This window comes from Eubalaena glacialis, chromosome 8, assembly GCF_028564815.1.
Source record: "Eubalaena glacialis isolate mEubGla1 chromosome 8, mEubGla1.1.hap2.+ XY, whole genome shotgun sequence".
Lineage (NCBI taxonomy): Eukaryota > Metazoa > Chordata > Mammalia > Artiodactyla > Balaenidae > Eubalaena > Eubalaena glacialis.
This window is the reverse complement of record NC_083723.1, coordinates 71948360-71961823: the sequence shown is the minus strand read 5'-3', so window position 1 is coordinate 71961823 and position 13464 is coordinate 71948360. Positions and strand designations below refer to the sequence as shown.

The following is a 13464-nucleotide window of genomic DNA, read 5'->3' as shown; positions in this document are numbered from 1 at the left end:
ATTCGCCTGTGAAGCCATCTGGTCCTGGACTTTTTTTTGTTGGAAGTTTTTAAACCACAGTTTCTATTTCAGTACTTGTGATTGGTCTGTTCGTATTTTCTGTTTCTTCCTGGTTCAGTCTTGGAAGATTGTACCTTTCTAAGAATTTGTCCATTTCCCTCTAGGTTGTCCATTTTATTGGCATATAGTTGACTTGTAGTAGTCTCTTATAATCCTTTGTATTTCTGTGGTGTCTGTTGTAACTTCTCCTTTTTCATTTCTAATTTTATTGATTTGAGCCCCCCCCCTTTTAAAAAATTTATTTTATTTTTATTTATTTAAAAAAATTTTTTGGCCCCATCGCACAGCATGTGGGATCTTACTTCCCTGACCTGGGATCGAACCCAAGCCCCATGGGTGGAAGCGCAGAATCTTAACCACTGGACTGCCAGGGAAGTCCCTCTCCCTTTTTTTCATGTTGACTCTGGCTAAAGATTTATCAATTTTGTTTATCTTCTTTAAGAACCAGCTTTTAGTTTCATTGATCTTTTCTTTTTGATATAGTAGTCTGTATATGTACAAGATTGTTTTAAGTTGCTGGTCTCTTAATTGCCAGTGTATATCCAATATCCTGCATTTGTACAGTCCTCATGATCGCATTGCTGGTTTGGATATCATATTTGTGTGTGGGTGATTTCCTACCTTTACTGTATGTTTGCCTTTACCCATGAACTTTCCCATGTGTCATTTTCTTGTTTGTAGTTGTGACCTTTTCTGCCTAGAGCAGCAGTCCCCAACCTTTTTGGCACCAGGGACCAGTTTTGTGGAAGACAGTTTTTCGACAGATGGGGGAGGGGAGATGGTTCAGGAGGTAATGCGGGTGATGGGGGGCCTGGTTCAGGCAGTAACGCAAGCAGTGTTTCAGGTGGTAATGTGAGCGATGGGGAGTGGCAGATGAAGCTTCGCTTGCTCGCCCACTGCTCATCTTCTGCTGTGCGGCCCGGTACCAGTCCATGGCCTGGGTGTTGGGGACCCCGGGCCTAGGAAGTTCCTTTAGCATTTGTTTTAAAGCTGGTTTGGTGGTGCTGAATTCTCTTAGCTTTTGCTTGTCTGTAAAGCTTTTGATTTCTCTGTCGAATCTGAATGAGAGCCTCTCTGGGTAGCGTATTCTTGGTTGTAGGTTTTTCCCTTTCATCACTTTAAATATATCGTGCCACTCCCTGCCTGCCTGCAGAGGTTCTGCTGAAAAATCAGCTGATAACCATATGGGGATTTCTTTGTAAGTTATTTGTTGCTTTTAATATTTTTTCTTTGTCTTTAATGTTTAGCAACTTGATTAATATGCGTCTCGGCATGGTCCTCCTTGGGTTTATCCTGTATGGGACTCTCTGCGCTTCCTGGACTTGTGCGAGTGTCCATTCCCATGTGAATGTTTTTGGCTGTTATCTCTTTAAATATTTTCTTAGGCCCTTTCTCTGTCTCTTCTCCTTTTGGGACCTATCTAATGCGAATGTTGGTGCTTTTAATGTTGTACCACAGGTCCCTTAGACCGTCCTCATTTGTTTTTGATCTTTTTTCTTTATTCTGCTCCACATCAGTGATTTCCACCAATCTGTCTTCCAGCTCACTTCTTCATTCTTCTGCCTCATTTATTCTATTGATTCCTTCTAGTGTGTTTTTTATTTCGGTTATTGTATTGTTTGACTCTATTTAGTTGTTCTTTATATTTTATAATTCTTTGTTAAACATTCCTTGTATTTTCTCAGTCTGTGCCTCCATTCTTTTTCCTAGATCTTGGATCATCTTTACTGTCATTACTCTGAGTTTACTTTCAGGTAGATTGCCTATCTCCACTTCACTTAGTTCTTCTGGGGTTTTATATTGTTCCTTGGTCTGGAACATCTTTCTCTGCCATCTCATTTTGTCTAACGTTATGTATTTGTGGTCTACGTTCCACAGGCTGCAGGATTGTAGTTCCTCTTGCTTCTGGCATCTACCCTCTCTTGGGTGAGGTTGGTCCAGAGGCTTGTGCAGCCCTCCTGTGGGAGGGACTTGTGCCTGCCCCCTGGCTGTTGGAGCTGGGTCCTGTCCCTCTGGTGGGCAGGGCTGTGTTGAGGTGTGCGTTTAGAGGCAGCTGTGGACTCAGGATGACTTTAGGCAGCCTATCTGCTGATGGGTGGGGCTCTATTCCCACCACTTTGGTTGTTTGGCTTTAGGTGTCCCACCACTGGAGCCTGCAGGCTGTTGGGTGGGGCCAGGTCTTGGTGCCAAAATGCCGACCTCCAGTAGAGCTCACATCAATATATATTCCCTTGGGCCTCTGCCACAAGTGTCTTTGTCTCCCCAGTGAGCTACAGCCGACCCCCCACCTCCCCAGGAGACCCTCCAAGACACACAGGTAGGCCTGGCCCAGGCTTCTATGGAGTCACTGCTTTGCCCTGGGTCCCAGTGCATGTGAATCCTTGTGTATGCCCTCCAAGAGTAGAGTCTCGAAGTTTCCCCCAGTCCTGTGGAGCTCCTGCACTCAAGTCCTGCTGGCCTTCAAAGCCAAATGCTCTGGGGCTCCTCCTTCCAATGCCAGACCCCCGGGCTGGGGAGCCTGACATAGGTTCTACTGTAGGAGAACCCCTGTGATACAATTATTTTCCTGTTTATGGGTCACGATTTGATTATATTGCGAAAATGCCCCTCCTACCATCTCGTTGTGGCTTCTTCATTGTGTTTGGAAGTAGAATATCTTTTTAGGTAGATTCCAGCCTTTTTTTTTTCGATGCTTCAGCAATTAGTTGTGATTTTGGTGTTTTCGTGAGATGAGGTGAGCTCAAGTCCTACTCCGCCATCTTGTCTCCACCTCCTAATTATTATCTCTTAAAATAATGTTTGTATACAAATTTCTAACCTTTTATAAGTGGTGTGTCTTTTTTATCTTTATTTTTCAATTGAATGTAGAGTTGATTTAAGTTTCGGGAGCCTCAGTTTGAGGCATAAGTAATTTCATCTTTTTCTCAACTGCATCGACTTTAAGACTTTCACTTATTAATACCAAGATAAAATGCTTCCAATTTAACATTTTCACTTATTATTTATGAAGTATGGACAATATAGTATTCAAAAATTATGAAAGCAAACACTGCTGAATAACCAGATATGCCAAAGTTGCTGAAATTAAGCTCTTTGCTGGCACCACCATAGCATTAGAGGCTGAAATGTTAATCTTCAGTTCTGTATGAAATTCTGAATTCAAAGTATGAAAAGCAGTTGTTAAGGGGGAATTAAAGTATAACACATAACATTTTGAATAGTTGTAAAGACCAGTGTATGAAAGCTGAATATTGCCTAAGAAAAATTTTAGCTATTTGAAAATTTTAGTAGTGGAGAGTTCTGAGTTTTGTGATCATTGCAGATAATTATGTTTTAATAGGAAATAGAAAATTAAGAGTGATATTTCATACGGTGGTTGCATCCCATGTTTGGACAGTTTTCCACTTGTGGACCTCATGCTAGCTATTTTCAGTGTTCATCTGCTAGTTTGGCAAAAAGAGGCAGTCAGTTGCTGCCCTTTGCAGCTATTTTCATTTCTTTCTTTACTAACTGCAGCATCCTTTTCCACACTGTGAAAGCGATATAGATATAAAAGGTATCCAACAGCAGCCAGAATTTGTTGGCTTATCTCTTTCCTTGGTTGCTCAGAAACCTCAGGCAGCCAAACTGCCGCAATGAGTTTTCTAGTATTGTCATGATAATACTTTTGTGTTTGTGTAGCCATTTTATTTTGAATACTGCCATGTTAAGGTATTGTAAAAACAGCAAAGTGAATTTTATATCTGGAATGCATATTACAGGGAAGTTCCTTTCTTTGTTAAAAGATTTTTCTTAGCTCAGATCATTTTTGTAGTATTCTCTAATACTCATAAGTTTTCCTATAGAATATGGATGTTCATGAACTTCTTGCAGGAAGCCACCAAGATTAAAGCCACACTTGACTTCAATTTAATATGCAGTTAGGCAAGCTAATCCCCAAATCTCTTAACTGTACTTCATTTTTAGCAACATTTTGGACTAAGACCTCTTGCTCCTTGCCTTAGATAGGGGTGTGTTTGTGTGTGTGTGTGTGTGTTTTCCATATACCTCCAGTGTGAGATTCTGTCTCCTGCTCCAGCTTTGTACTCAATTCTGTGTCCCTTTCACTTAGTATTTATAAGGGCAGTTACATTGAAGAGACCTTTGTTAATAATGGTAGTGACCTAGAAAAATAGCGAAAGTGGAATTAACCTTGGTTCAGAAGACTGTTGAGAAAATATATAGTTTTTAACTTGCCAGAGGTCAGACACCTAATAAATGATGAAGTCTAGACTACCAGTTATATATTTTCCTGGTGTAGAACATGGAGTTGGTGACATTTTTCTTAAGGTTTCACTGTCTTTTGAAAAGAATGAGTATTGAGTTCTTTAAAGGGAGCGACTAACTCTTTTCCAATGGCTTGCAGATCCTGATAGGAGAAGGGAGATAAAATTTATTGAGTACCTGCTATGCACTGTATTACATACTTTACCTAGATAATCATGACAATTCTGCAAGGTAGGTGGCCTTATCCCTTTTTTACAGATGAAAAACTTGAGGTACAGAGAGGTTAAATGATTTGTGTTAGCACTAAGAAGTAGTAGATGTGGGATTCCAACCCAGATTGTTCTACTACACTGTGTTCCTTCCACCAAATCAGGGGTTGGCAAACTACATCCCGTGGGCTAAATCCTAGGTCTTATTTTTGTAAACAAAATTTATTAGAACACAACCACACCCATTCTACTATTACATGTTGCCTGTGGCTTTCAAGCTGCAACAGCAGAGTTGAGTAGTTATGACCGAGATCATATGACTCATTGAAGCCAAATGATTCACAAAGTAAATAGTTTAATATTTCCTATCTGGCCTTTTACAGAAAAAGTTTGCTGACACCTGCACTAAACCGTACATTGTTTAGAGATGCTGTGAACTGAGTGTACATTCAGTAATATAAATTTCAGTCCTACTGAAGCATTAGACTTCAACAAGAGGAATAAAGTAGATTTCCCAAAATATAATGATGAAGGCAAACAACAAGCCATGAATGTTCAAAAGCTTTTAGTATTAAATTTGGAAAGATAGGATGGGATGATTTAAATGTAGTTGTTTCCGTTTCTATGATTCTATGCATTATAATTAATGAAAAATCAATACTTATATAACATTTCAGTTTTCTTGTTACAATAAGTTTAAATTGTTTTTCTTATTCTTTGTTTTATTTTTTTGTGGATATAAGCTAACACTTCAATAGTATATGTGACATTTAAACTATACCTCCAAATGTGTTAATTAATGTTTGCACTCAAAGAGAGGTTTTTGTTTATAATAAACTATAATATGGCTTAAATTTTTAAAATCTTTTATAGTAATAGGGTTAAGATCAAGGGGCATATGTTAGGGGGGCAGAGGTGCATAGAGACCAGCTGCTACAGTAAGTAACTTTACAGGTAGATGTAAGATTCCTCAATAGACTGTCACCAGTTTGACATCATATTTCTAAAGGCTGTCTTTAATACCAGTTAAACAAAGAGTGGGAGCCAATTATTTTGTTGAGATCAACCTTCAGTCCATAATAATGACTTTAAAAGTAATTTACTTTTGTGGAAAATGATAAATTACATTAGGAGTTGGTTATTTATTTCTGAAGAACTTCATCTTCTATAAAAGATTCCTGGGAGTAGTTTATTAATTTAAGTGCACTTGAGTTTTTGATGCAGATTATTAACCTATGAATGGACAGGTTGAGAGACAAAGATTTAAAGCAAAAATTATAGAGCCCTTCACAATTAAAAGTTAGTCAGGAAATTAGGGAAAGTTTCTGCAGTCTGTTGACAAGCTACATTTTTCTTACTTTTTCATTAAATACTCATCAAGTGCTGTGCTTTGCTAGTCAAAGATGTTGAAACTTTGCCTAGATTTTAGAAGCCCAGAATAATGAATTATTTTTGCCTCTTTGATAGTCCATCATTTGCTTCATAAAGCTCTATACATAGATTTATCTTGGATTTGGAAGGGTTTGATTCAAACAAAGAGGGAACAGTCACTTCAGGCTATGCTAGTTGTGGCTATGAAAAAGTGAAAGGACACATCTGGCAAATTCTAGGCAAGACCTGTGAGAATAAATCTGAGAGGGAATGGAGCTGTGAATGTTTTAATGCCTTTCCTGGCACCTTTCAGGACTATTACACTCATATTTTAAAAATGAAACAGACTTGAAAATAACTGAGAATGACAAAAATGTTTGTAGATGCCATTATGCTTTTCAACACGTGACAGTCATATTTAATGCACATTTAGAGTTTTACTGATTTTTTAAGTGTCTTATTATTATAAATAACCACCCCAAGATATTATTGCCTTCTTAGATGTTTCTTTTTTCACATCTTGGGTAGAAATTATTTTCTTACAGAACATTTCACTAAAGGATTAATGTAAATCAAGGAAAGCATGTTATTAATCTAATCCAGTACTCTAACAATGTTCATAATTTGAGCTACATTCTATCAGGGATGAAAGATAAGACCAAAACAAGTGAAAGTATCCAAATCCTTAGGAAAGACCCTTTAGAACCCACATGATAACCTTTATATTTGGTTATAAATTAAAATATATTAATATAATAAACTAGAGTTCTCATTAAGAATAATAAACCCCTAAAATGCTTAAGGCAGTGCAACAAAAGTACAGATTATTTCACTGAGAATAAACACAAGGCTCCTAGATTCTATGAAAAACAAAAGAAAAAAATAAAATCTAGGCTGTCCCTAAGAAAATCCCCAAAGTGGTTGTAGTATATTGTGATAAGCATAGAGTGTAGAAGGGATTTGCTCCTCATTCAAGATTCAAGATGAGATGATAAAGGAGTAGTAGTTTAGGTTAAAGATTCAGCAGCCCTCTGAAAAATTAAATAAAAATTTTATAATTATGTAGTATAATCTAATTTATGTATATAAATATTTATAGTGTACATATGTATACAAACACATATTTACATACATTATAAATAGGATGAGTACTTATCAAATGCTACCAGTGGTTAGTAAATAGACTATGAGTTCTTTGTCCTTTTTCTTTATCCATATGGTCAAAAATCTCTACTATGCATTGTATTTGCATATTTAAAGTGAGAAATCAATAACAAAGAACCCTTAAAAGACCCAAGTAGTGACCTCATTAAGTATAGATATGAACCAGAAAATGCGCTGCTGTCGTTAGGTAGTTAACGCCTTTCTCTAAAATAGGCTTAGAAGATGTCTTACCTTGCCTGCTCACCTTCATCTCCATACTCTGATGTGACCATTTAGCTAGAGGGATCCAGGAGCTTTCTAAACAGTGGTGTATGCACATTGAAATCACCCAAAGAGCTTAAATACCAGTGCCTGTGTACCACCCCCTAAGAGATTCTTATTTCATTGGTCTGGGTTATAGCCTGGCCAATGGGACTCTTTGAAGTTTTCCAGGTTATTAAATGTACAGCCAAGGTTGAGAGCTTCTGTTTTATAGGAAACTTCAAAAACAACTCATCTGTTTTTTGGTCCTTTAATTTGTATTCTGTTGAAACTGTTGCTACCCTGGGCAACGCTTGTGTTGAACAAGTACATATTATTTTCAACTTTTTTTTAAAAGCTTTGTTTTAATGTCTAGCCTGCCAGCGAGTTAATTGGGTAAAGTGATAGACTTTTGTATTCTGCCTCTAAGTGTTTCTGCCTCTAGTCTATCTTCTACAGTGTCACAATAGGTAATTTTCTAAAGCGTATAACTGCCCTGCATAAAAGGCTTTAATTATCTGTTCTTTACAACTTAAAGTATACATTTCTTAGTCTGGCCCCAACCTATCTTCAGTTTTATCTCCTGTTAGTACAGCACTAGAGACCCTAAACTCCACCATACTCACCAATTGAATAAGCCTTTTATTTCATACCTGCCTTTGCATAAGCTGTTTCGGTTGTCATTAATTTTGATAATGGTTCAAGAGTAGATTCAGAAGCATTTATTGAAATGGAAAAAAACTAGCATTTATTAAGCACATTAGCCAAGGACTGTGGTAGCTACTTACATAAAGTTTCTTAATAATCCTTACTGTCGTCCTTAAGAAATGTTTGTTTTCTTTTACTGTACACATAGGAACCTGAGGCTTTTGGAGGGTAATTACAATTACACAGCTAGTGTAGGTAAATATGAGATTTCAAACTCCAGGTTCAATGATTGTTTCCATGTCCTTCTTCCCCCACCGACCTCACATTGCTTCAGTTAGTAAATGCCCGTATGATCTTTATCATAACCTCTTTCCAAACATAGTAGGCATAAACATTTCATGTTTTCAACCTTGTTTTGAATTACTTACAGTAGAAGGAAATAAGTTTAATAGTACTGTGGTAGAATAATCACCGTTTCCATAGTTCTGTGTATAATTAGTTATAATCAGTTCTATTCGTTTGCTGTGAGTTTTGTAGTCCTACTATATATAAACATTTTAAAAATCTTTTCTCTGAGGCTCTTGTAAGTAAGTACTGAGCAGTTTCACTTTTCCTTTACAGTAATTTAACACATTCTGGAGTTCTTTTTTTTTAATTTTTTAATTTAATTTTATTTATTTTTTTATACAGCAGGTTCTTATTAGTCATCAATTTTATACACATCAGTGTATACATGTCAATCCCAATCTCCCAATTCATCACACCACCACCACCACCACCCCGCCGCTTGGTGTCCATACGTTTGTTCTCCACATCTGTGTCTCAATTTCTGCCCTGCAAACCAGTTCATCTGTACCATTTTTCTAGGTTCCACATATATCGTGAATATACGATATTTGTTTTTCTCTTTCTGACTTACTTCACTCTATATGACAGTCTCTAGATCCATCCACGTCTCAACAAATGACCCAATTTCGTTCCTTTTTATGGCTGAGTAATATTCCATTGTATATATGTACCACCTCTTTATCCATTCATCTTTCGATGGGCATTTAGGTTGCTTCCATGACCTGGCTATTGTAAATAGTGCTGTAATGAACATTGGGGTGCATGTGTATTTTTGAATTATGGTTTTCTCAGGGTATATGCCCAGTAGTGGGATTGCTGGATCATATGGTAATTCTATTTTTAGTTTTTTAAGGAATCTCCATACTGTTCTCCATAGCGGTTGTATCAATTTACATTCCCACCAACAGTGCAAGAGGGTTCCCTTTTCTCCACACCCTTTCCAGCATTTATTGTTTGTAGATTTTCTGATGATGCCCATTCTAACTGGTGTGAGTTGATACCTCATTGTAGTTTTGATTTGTATTTCTCTAATAATTAGTGATGTTGAGTAGCTTTTCATGTGCTTCTTAGCCATCTGTATGTCGTCTTTGGAGAAATGTCTGTTTAGGTCTTCTGCCCATTTTTGGATTGGGTTGTTTTTATAATATTGAGCTGCATGAGCTGTTTATATCTTTTGGAGATTAATCCTTTGTCCGTTGATTCGTTTGCAAATATTTTCTCACATTCTGAGGGTTGCCTTTTCATCTTGTTTATGGTTTCCTTTGCTGTGCAAAAGCTTTGAAGTTTCATTAGGTCCCATTTTTTTTTATTTCCATTACTGTAGGAGGCGGATCAAAAAAGATCTTGCTGTGATTTATGTCAAAGAGTGTTCTTCCTATGTTTTCCTCTAAGAGTTTTATAGTGTCCAGTCTTACATTTAGGTCTCTAATCCATTTTGAATTTATTTTTGTGTATGGTGTTAGGGAGTGTTCTAATTTCATTCTTTTACATGTAGCTGTCCAGTTTTCCCAGCACCACTTATTGAAGAGACTGTCTTTTCTCCATTGTATATCCTTGCGTCCTTTGTCATAGATCAGTTGACCATAGGTGCGTGGGTTTATCTCTGGGCTTTCTATCTTGTTCCATTGATCTATGTTTCTGTTTTTGTACCAGTACCATATTGTCTTGATTACTGTAGCTTTATAGTATAGTCTGAAGTCAGGGAGTCTGATTCCTCCAGCTCCGTTTTTTTCCCTCAAGACTGCTTTGGCTATTCGGGGTCTTTTGTGTCTCCATACAAATTTTAAGATTTTTTGTTCTAGTTCCGTAAAAACTGCCATTGGTAATTTGATAGGGATTGCATTGAACCTCTAGATTACCTTGCGTAATATAGTCATTTTCACACTATTGATTCTTCCAATCCAAGAACATGGTATATCTCCCCATCTGTTGGTATCATCTTTAATTTCTTTCATCAGTGTCTTATAGTTTTCTGCATATAGGTCTTTTGTCTCCCTAGGTAGGTTTATTCCTAGGTATTTTATTCTTTTTGTTGCAATGGTAAATGGGAGTGTTTCCATAATTTCTCTTTCAGATTTTTCATCATTAGTGTATAGGAATGCAAGAGATTTCTGTGCATTCATTTTGTATCCTGCAACTTTACCAAATTCATTGATTAGCTCTAGTAGTTTTCTGGTGGCATCTTTAGGATTCTCTATGTATAGTATCATGTCATCTGCAAACAGTGACAGTTTTACTTCTTCTTTTCCAATTTGTATTCCTTTTATTTCTTTTTCTTCTCAGATTGCTGTGGCTAGGACTTCTAAAACTATGTTGAATAATAGTGGCGAGAGTGGACATCTTTGTCTTGTTCCTGATCTTAGGAAATGCTTTCAGTTTTTCACCATTGAGAATGATGTTTGCTGTGGGTTTGTCATATATGGCCTTTATTATGTTGAGGTAGGTTCCCTCTATGCCCACTTTCTGGAGAGTTTTTATCATAAATGGCTGTTGAATTTTGTCAAAAGCTTTTTCTGCATCTACTGAGATGATCATATGGTTTTTATTCTTCAATTTGTTAATATGGTGTATCACATTGATTGATTTGCATATATTGAGGAATCCTTGCATCCCTGGGATAAATCCCACTTGATCAAGGTGTATGATCCTTTTAATGTGTTGTTGAATTCTGTTTGCTAGTATTTTGTTGAGGATTTTTGCATCTGTATTCATCCGTGACATTGGTCTGTAATTTTCTTTTTTTGTAGTATCTTTGTCTGGTTTTGGTATCAGGGTGATGGTGGCCTCATAGAATGAGTTTGGGAGTGTTCCTTCCTCTGCAGTTTTTTGGAAGAGTTTGAGAAGGATGGGTGTTAGCTCTTCTCTAAATGTTTGATAGAATTTACCTGTGAAGCCATCTGGTCCTGTACTTTTGTTTGTTGGAAGATTTTTTATCACAGTTTCAATTTCGTTACTTGCGATTGATCTGTTCATATTTTCTATTTCTTCCTGGTTCAGTCTTGGAAGGTTATACCTTTCTAAGAATTTGTCCATTTCTTCCAGGTTGTCCATTTTATTGGCATAGAGTTGCTTGTAGTAGTCTCTTAGGATGCTTTGGATTTCTGCAGTGTCTGTTGTAACTTATCCTTTTTCATTTCTAATTTTATTGATTTGAGTCCTCTCCCTCTTTTTCTTGATGAGTCTGGCTAATAGTTTATCAATTTTGTTTATCTTCTCAAAGAACCAGCTTTTAGTTTTATTGATCTTTGCTATTGTTTTCTTTGTTTCTGTTTCATTTATTTCTGCTCTGATCTTTATGATTTCTTTCCTTCTGCTAACTTTGGGTTTTGTTTGTTCTTCTTTCTCTAGTTCCTTTAGGTGTAAGGTTAGATTGTTTATTTGAGATTTTTCTTCTTTCTTGAGGTAGGCTTGTATAGCTATCAACTTCCCTCTTAGAACTGCTTTTGCTGCATCCCATAGGTTTTGGATCGTCGTGTTTTCATTGTCATTTGTCTCTAGGTATTTTTTGATTTCTTCAGTGATCTCTTGGTTATTTAGTAACGTATTGTTTAGCCTCCATGTGTTTGTGTTTTTCCCGTTTTTTTCCTTGTAATTCATTTCTGATCTCATAGCATTGTGGTCAGAAAAGATGCTTGATATGATTTCAATTTTCTTAAATTTACTGAGGCTTGATTTGTGACCCAAGGTGTGATCTATCCTGGAGAATGTTCCGTGCGCACTTGAGAAGAAAGTGTAATCTGCTGTTTCTGGATGGAATGTCCTATAAATATCAATTAAATCTATCTGGTCTAGTGTGTCATATAAAGCTTCTGTTTCCTTATTTATTTTCATTTTGGATGATCTGTCCATTGGTGTAAGTGAGGTGTTAAAGTCCCCCACTATTATTGTGTTACTGTCAATTTCCTCTTTTATAGCTGTTAGCAGTTGCCTTATGTATTGAGGTGCTCCTATGTTGGGTGCATATATATTTATAATTGTTATATCTTTTTCTTGGATTGATCCCCTGATCATTATGTAGTGTCCTTCCTTATCTCTTGTAACATTCTTTATTTTAAAGTCTATTTTATCTGATATGAGTGTAGCTACTCCAGCTTTCTCTTGATTTCCATTTGCATGGAATATCTTTTTCCATCCCCTCACTTTCAGTCTGAATGTGTCCCTAGGTCTGAAGTGGGTCTCTTGTAGACAGTATATATATGGGTCTTGTTTTTGTATCCATTCAGCAAGCCTGTGTCTTTTGGTTGGAGCATTTAATCCATTCACGTTTAAGGTAATTATCGATATGTATGTTCCTATGACCATTTTCTTAATTGTTTTGGGTTTGTTTTTATAGGTCCTTTTCTTCTCTTGTGTTTCCCACTTAGAGAAGTTCCTTTAGCATTTGTTGTAGAGCTGGTTTGGTGGGGCTGAATTCTGTTAGCTTTTGCTTGTCTGTAAAGCTTTTGATTTCTCCATTGAATCTGAATGAGATCCTTGCTGGGTAGAGTAATCTTGGTTGTAGGTTCTTCCCCTTCATCACTTTAAGTATATCATGCCACTCCCTTCTGGCTTGTAGAGTTTCTGCTGAGAAATCAGCTGTTAACCTTATGGGAGTTCCCTTGTATGTTATTTGTCGTTTTTCCCTTGCTGCTTTTAATAATCTTTTTTTGTCTTTAATTTTTGCCAGTTTGATTACTATGTGTCTCAGCATGTTTCTCCTTGGGTTTATACTGTATTAGGCTCTCTGCGCTTCCTGGACTTGGATGGCTATTTCCTTTCCCATGTTAGGGAAGTTTTTGTCTGTAATCTCTCCAAATATTTTCTCTGGTCCTTTCTCTCTCTTTTCTCCTTCTGGGACCCCTATAATGCGAATGTTGTTGCGTTTAATGTTGTCCCAGAGGTCTCTTAGGCTGTCTTCATATCTTTTCATTCTTTTTTTTTATTCTGTTCTGCAGCAGTGAATTCCACCATTCTGTCTTCCAGGTCACTAATCCGTTCTTCTGCCTCAGTATTCTGCTATTGATTCCTTCTAGTGTAGTTTTAATTTCAGTTATTGTATCGTTCATCTCTGTTTGTTTGTTCTTTAATTCTTCTAGGTCTTTGTTAAACATTTCTTGCATCTTCTCGATCTTTGCCTCCATTCTTTTTCCGAGGTCCTGGATCATCTTCACTATCATTA

The 13464-nt window shown here is 36.9% G+C and overlaps 1 protein-coding gene across 5 annotated transcripts in view; it reads left to right on the top strand.

Annotated features, from left to right (window-relative positions):
• ANKIB1 (ankyrin repeat and IBR domain containing 1) overlaps positions 1 to 13464 on the top strand; it is a 135957-nt gene that overhangs the window by 35173 nt on the left and 87320 nt on the right. The window lies entirely within an intron of this gene.